This window comes from Heteronotia binoei, chromosome 2 (genome assembly GCF_032191835.1).
Source record: "Heteronotia binoei isolate CCM8104 ecotype False Entrance Well chromosome 2, APGP_CSIRO_Hbin_v1, whole genome shotgun sequence".
Classification (NCBI taxonomy): Eukaryota; Metazoa; Chordata; class Lepidosauria; order Squamata; family Gekkonidae; genus Heteronotia; species Heteronotia binoei.
Window position 1 is genome coordinate 90,737,735 of NC_083224.1, and position 6,000 is coordinate 90,743,734.

The following is a 6,000-nucleotide window of genomic DNA, read 5'->3' on the forward strand; positions in this document are numbered from 1 at the left end:
TGCAGCATCACAGCAAGAAAAACAAAGTTTTAAAAAACAGAGAGATTTTGCAAAAATTGACAATGAAGTATGGACAAGTAAGTAAATATTGCTATAGAAAGTAATTTGATTGCTAACTAAAACAGTGGGTCTGTAGATGTAACTATGTATGTGTAAGAATGGGTGTCTGTTCATTTCTGTGAATGGGTCAGTGTGTGAACTTGGTTTGTGGCTCCACTACATTGATGAATATAAATAAATATGGATTGGGTGGAAGGTAGGGAAGACAGCATGGACAGCCTGCTATCATCAGATCTTGGAAACTAAGCAGGGTCAAAACTTGGAAAGGACATCATGGAGGAAGACTCTGCAGAGGAAGGCAATGGCAAACTACCTCTGCTTAATCACTTGCCTTGAAAGTCCCTTGCTGGGGTCACCATAAGTTGGCTATGATTTGATGGTACTCTACACATACACATTGGGTAGAAGATGAGGTATATCACTCAAGTACAGGTCTCCAACAGAATAGGAGGCTGCAAGGGAAGCCATAGGGATCAAAAGGATCAGGTCATCCTTGAAACTACAAAGTCATAAGGAAAGAAACTCAGTCTCTGAGAAACTGTCACTCTTATAACAAAAGATTTCTCCAAGCAAGAGGCAGCAGTTTTCTACTCAAACAAATGTTTCTTACACCAGCTCATTAAGGTGGCTCAGGATGCCTCTTCAGATGACTTTGATAAAAGGAAAAAACTTACCAAATCTTTGTATTTTATGATCACGCTTCAGATAAGGCACAGCTCTGAGGCAAACCACTGTAAATGGGTTAAGTTGGAGAGACCCGTTCTGCTATTCCTATATTCTGTTTCAGCAGCCAGTGGTTTATATTACTTTGGTTTATGGGGGAGAGAGTAAAAATTTCTCCTCCCTGATTCACTGCAGATCAAGGGACAGGGGAGTTGTGGGATAAAGACACCATCTGCTCCTCACATGTCAAAGCATGTGTGTGATAAGTGGGAGAACAGAGGTGTTATTTTAAGCTTCCAAGCAATACATAAAAGTGAAACCTCTGTAAAGGTGTATGGAGATCTCATGGGGGTGTTTTGCAAGGGAAGCGAATATTAAGCCTGGTGCCCAGATAGTTCTGAATTCTTATTATATATTTAGGCCTCCTTTACTTATCTTTTACTCACAGCATATGCTGTTTTAGCTACCACAAATCTTTTATGGGGAAAGGGAGGGAGCTGGAAAATGATCCTTCAATGTATTGCAGATAGTCCTGCTAGCTTCTTTTCTTAATCTTATAAACTTCTGTTTGATTTTACTGTAAATCTTTCTGGACTGCATGCTAAACAGTGAACCAAAGCAGAGTTAGGACAGAGCAAATTTTTTAGCAGATACAACAAATAAAGTGTTAGGATACAGTTGCCAAGTTTGACTTGGGAAATTCCTGGAGATATGAGGGCAGTGCCAGAAAAGGGTGGAGTTTGTGGACTAGAGGGAGCTCAGTGGAGTATAATGCCATAAAGTCTACCCTCCAGAGCTGCCATTTCCTCCTGGGTAATTGGTCTGTGTAGGCTGGAGATCAGTTATCGGTTATCATTCTGCGAAGTTGTCAACCCTGCGTTATGAAGCTGGATGCTTGAATGTACAGAACAAAGTAGCGTGGTCAAGCAGTCAGTAAAGGGACAGACTGGCTCTTTCCCAGATAATTAACCCTTGTGGCTGTGCTGGAACTACTCATCTTGCTCTTGGGTGCATCCCTGGCCTTAATATTTGGGAGACTAGGATGCAAGGAGACAGGAGATGTCCTGTAGGATGGCCTCAGCCATCTGATGGGTTACCAGTGTTTTGCTGGTTATACTGCAGTGTCTGGCACTGCTGCTTGAGGCACAGCAATTAAACGAATAATGCCTTCCCAGACAGAAAAACCATCACTTCCTAAATTCTGCACTGGCTGTTGCTGAAGGCTAGAATATGGGCCAGTGGTTAAAGAAATGACAACCCTCACTGTTTAAGGCATGGGGGATTGTGCACTTGCCAACTAGGAAAAGAAATGCAGAGGAAGGATAGCAGGTAGGTCACAGACTGAGGGGTTATATTAGCATTATTATTCCTTTATTCCATAGAAGACCATGGAGAGAAACACAGTCATCTTAAAAAAAAAAAACCCTAATAAAATGCTTGTTACTACCACACTATTTCGAGTAGGGTTGCTAGCCAGTAGCCTGGCAAGAAAATGGGGCTGGGATAAAGGGAAGCACTGTCACATCAAACCCAGAAATGATGTCATACCACTCTAGGATTCGTTGCAAACTCCAAGTAGGGTCTTGGAGATTTGGGCAGTGCCAAGGGAGGGAGCTCATTGAGGATGTCATGCCATAGAGTCTGCCATTTCTTCCAGGGGAACTCATCTCTGTTGTCTGCACTGGAGATAAGCTGTAATTCTTGGGAAACTTGAGGCCCTGCCTGGGGGTTGGTGGTCCTAATTTCAATTAACTTTTTAAGCTTTCCTGAGAGGTTCTCTGGAGCAGGACTCTGAAAGGCTCTTCTTGCACTCTACAGTTACTAGTATGGTAGAAATTGGAGGCTGAGAATTTGAGAGGGGCCCTGAAAGCAATGCCACCAGGTCAAATGAAGAGCACCACCACAGGTAGGCTTCCCATTTTCCCACTAGGGCTGGGAAATATACTGCTCACAACTTCTGTTGTCTGCCAGTACTCCGGAGGCTGGAGGGAGACAAATTTTTTTAAAAAAAAACTGCCAACAGGCAACAGCATTAAATCACTTCCAGGGAAAACCCAGAAGTGACATCACACTTCCCTTAGAATCACTGGAATCATTTACCATATAATTTCCAGCAATTCCTAGAGAGGTCCTGGTAGCTGGCTGACAACCCTAAGGAGTTGTAGAGAGTCCAATGAAAATGTATCTACTCAATACCTATGAGCAATCTGCAGGAAACAGCCACATGAGTCAGATATAATGTGACGGCTCATTTTTTTCATTTTTAGGAAAGCCAAGTCCTTCTGTTTGTTGGAAAACAAATTATTTGTATTGGACATGTAATAAGAGTTTTGTGCCTCCCACACACACACAGTCTGTTTTCTTTTTGTGTGGCTTTAGCCTTTCCCATGCTGTTTTTGTGTTTTCTGTTTTTGTGTTTTTGAACTACCTCATGGAGCCACTATTGCCTATTTGCCTTTGTTGTGAAACTGGGAGCCCTCTAAGGAACTTGAGTTTTAACACAGAGCCAATGGTGGTTTTGTGGTGAAGTTTAAGGATGCAAAAACAGCAAGGCTGGGAAAACTACAACTACTTTTCCATGTGCTATGGTCATAAAAAAGAGGCAGTGGGTCCATGGGAGGCACAGAACTCCATCATATATCTCATTAAAAAGTCTTTATGTTGTTCCCCAACCTGTTTGAAAGCACTGGCCTTTTCTCTCTCTTCTGTATCTGGTTCCTTATCATAGAGGAAATCCTCCCTCAATTTCATGCTATATTATAGTAAAACAAATCATGGCTTCTGAAAACAGCTAGGTATGTTTGAAGAATGCCACTGAGGTCAAAATATACACATACAGCACTGTATATCTCTCACATGCACACACATATACTCACATTGCTTCATTCAACACTTTGAGTATAAAACCTTGTAAGAAGTATCCCCTGTCTGGGTCTAGAAGACCTGGTACTTCTCCCACAGTTACTAAATTTGAGGAGGCTGAAGTTGGTTTCTTATTCGCAGTTCCTTATTCATTCCTTATTCACTACTTATTCGTGAATTCAGCCAAAAACACTGAAGAGAGTTTGAAAGTTCTGAATCCCAAAATAAGGTCTGGACCCCCATATATCACACTCCCCCACATTCAGGGGACTCTGCCCTTTGAGAAGACGTGCTGCTTCATGGTCTAATGAGCGGTTCTCATGCCAGCTGCTCCGAGCAAGGTGCGCCCAGGACACTCAAAGAGGTAGACACTGGGGACAGGCTGAACCCCAAAACAATGTTTGGACCATCCCAAGTGACACATCCCCACGCTCGGGACACTGTCCCCTTTAAGAAAACATGCAGTGATGCCCGGTCCAAACACTGCTTCTGGCGCCAAAAGCTTCCAATTGGGGTGCCACCTAGAAGCCTGTTTTTTAAAGGAGATTTGAATAAGGAACTATTTTGATTGCTTGCCCTCTGCACCCCAAAAAGCAATATGGACAACCACATACCATACACCTCCATGTTCAGGGAACTCTGCCCTTCGAGACGACATGTGCTGCTTCATGGTCTAATGATCGGTTCTCATGCCAGCTGCTCCAGAGCAAGGTGCCCCAGGACACTCAGAGGCAGACAATGAGGCCAGGCTGTACCCCAAAACAATGTTTGGACCACACCAAGTGACGGATCCCCACGCTTGGGACACTGTTCCCTTCTAAACAACATGCAGTGCTGCCAAACTCTCTTCAGTGTTTTTGGTTGAATTCACGAATAAATAATGAATAAGGAATGAATAAGGAACTGCAAATAAGGAACCAACTTCAGCCTCCCCTCTCCAAACACATTTCCACTTCATTCAAAGCCAGTCTCTCGGCACCCCTTTCTGCTGTCATTTGTTCACAATATAGCACTGGGCTTCATGATCTCTAAGTGAAGTTGCTCAGAAAAACAGCTGTCTATTTTAGTTTTTTAAAAGTTTTATTAGTTTCAGAAAGAAAAAAGTAGGGGCAAGGAATAGGGGAAATAGAAAACATAATACATATTAACCTTGTTCTGCATAAAGTTACTTTCAAAGAATACAAGTCTACATCTGCAATACTTTCTTAAAATACATAAATTGTCACATATTATTATCTCTAAGCTAAACATCATCAACATTTTAATATTTTATATTATGAATCTTTTAATTAAGATATCTATTAAGTTTGACAATTCCAATATGTAATATGAAATACAGGGAAAAAGGAGAAATAAGTTCACACCAAAGAATCTTAAGACTCTTAAGTATCTAACCAGGCATAGAATTTCATCCAATATTTTTTTGCTTCATCCTTAGATTTCCCAGCCAACAGCTGGGATAAAAAATTCTGTTTCCAGAATTTTTTCCCACCAGGTCCGTTTTTGTGGGTATTTCCTGCAATTTCCATCTTTGCGCCCAGAGAATCCTGGCTGCTGTGATGAAATGTGCCAACAAATGTCTCATTTCTTTGGAGTAGTCCTCAGGAAATATATTCAATAAAAATAGTTCTGGTTTGAATTGAATCTGTGTCTTCATAATTTTCTGTAGTACTTCATGAACCATTTTCCAATAGCCCTTCACCGTCTCACATGTCCACCACATATGATAGAAAGAACCTACTTGTTCAGTACATTTCCAACATTTGTTGGACATATTAGTATAAATCTTACACAATTTCTGTGGAGTCAAGTACCATCTATAAAACATCTTATACAAATTCTCTTTAAAAGTTACTGACCTAGTTAATTTAACATTGAACTTCCACAGTCTCTCCCATTCTTCTAATCTAATGTTGTGGCCAAAGTTTTTTGCCCATTGAACCATACAATCTTTTACAACTTCATCTTGTGTCTTCATTTGAAGTAGATATGCATATAATTTGGAGATTAACTTTTCCTGTGGACCTAAAAGTATTTTTTCAAATGGGTATTGTTCTGTATTGAAGCCTGTCATCTTGTCGACATACCTAGATTCAACTTGCATTCTCAACCACCAATTCATTTTAATATCCATATTTTTCAACTCCTCTCTGGTTTTCAGCTGATTATCTTCTCCCAACAAGTCATCATATCTATAACTCTGATTTGGTTTTAGAAGATTTGGATGGGTAAATGCTTCCACTGGAGAGACCCATCTTGGAATTTTTTGATAAATTCTAATTTTTAACCAAGACCACGTCATCTTGTCATGACATACCTAGATTCAACTTGCATTCTCAACCACCAATTCATTTTAATATCCATATTTTTCAACTCCTCTCTGGTTTTCAGCTGATTATCTTTTCCCAACAAGTC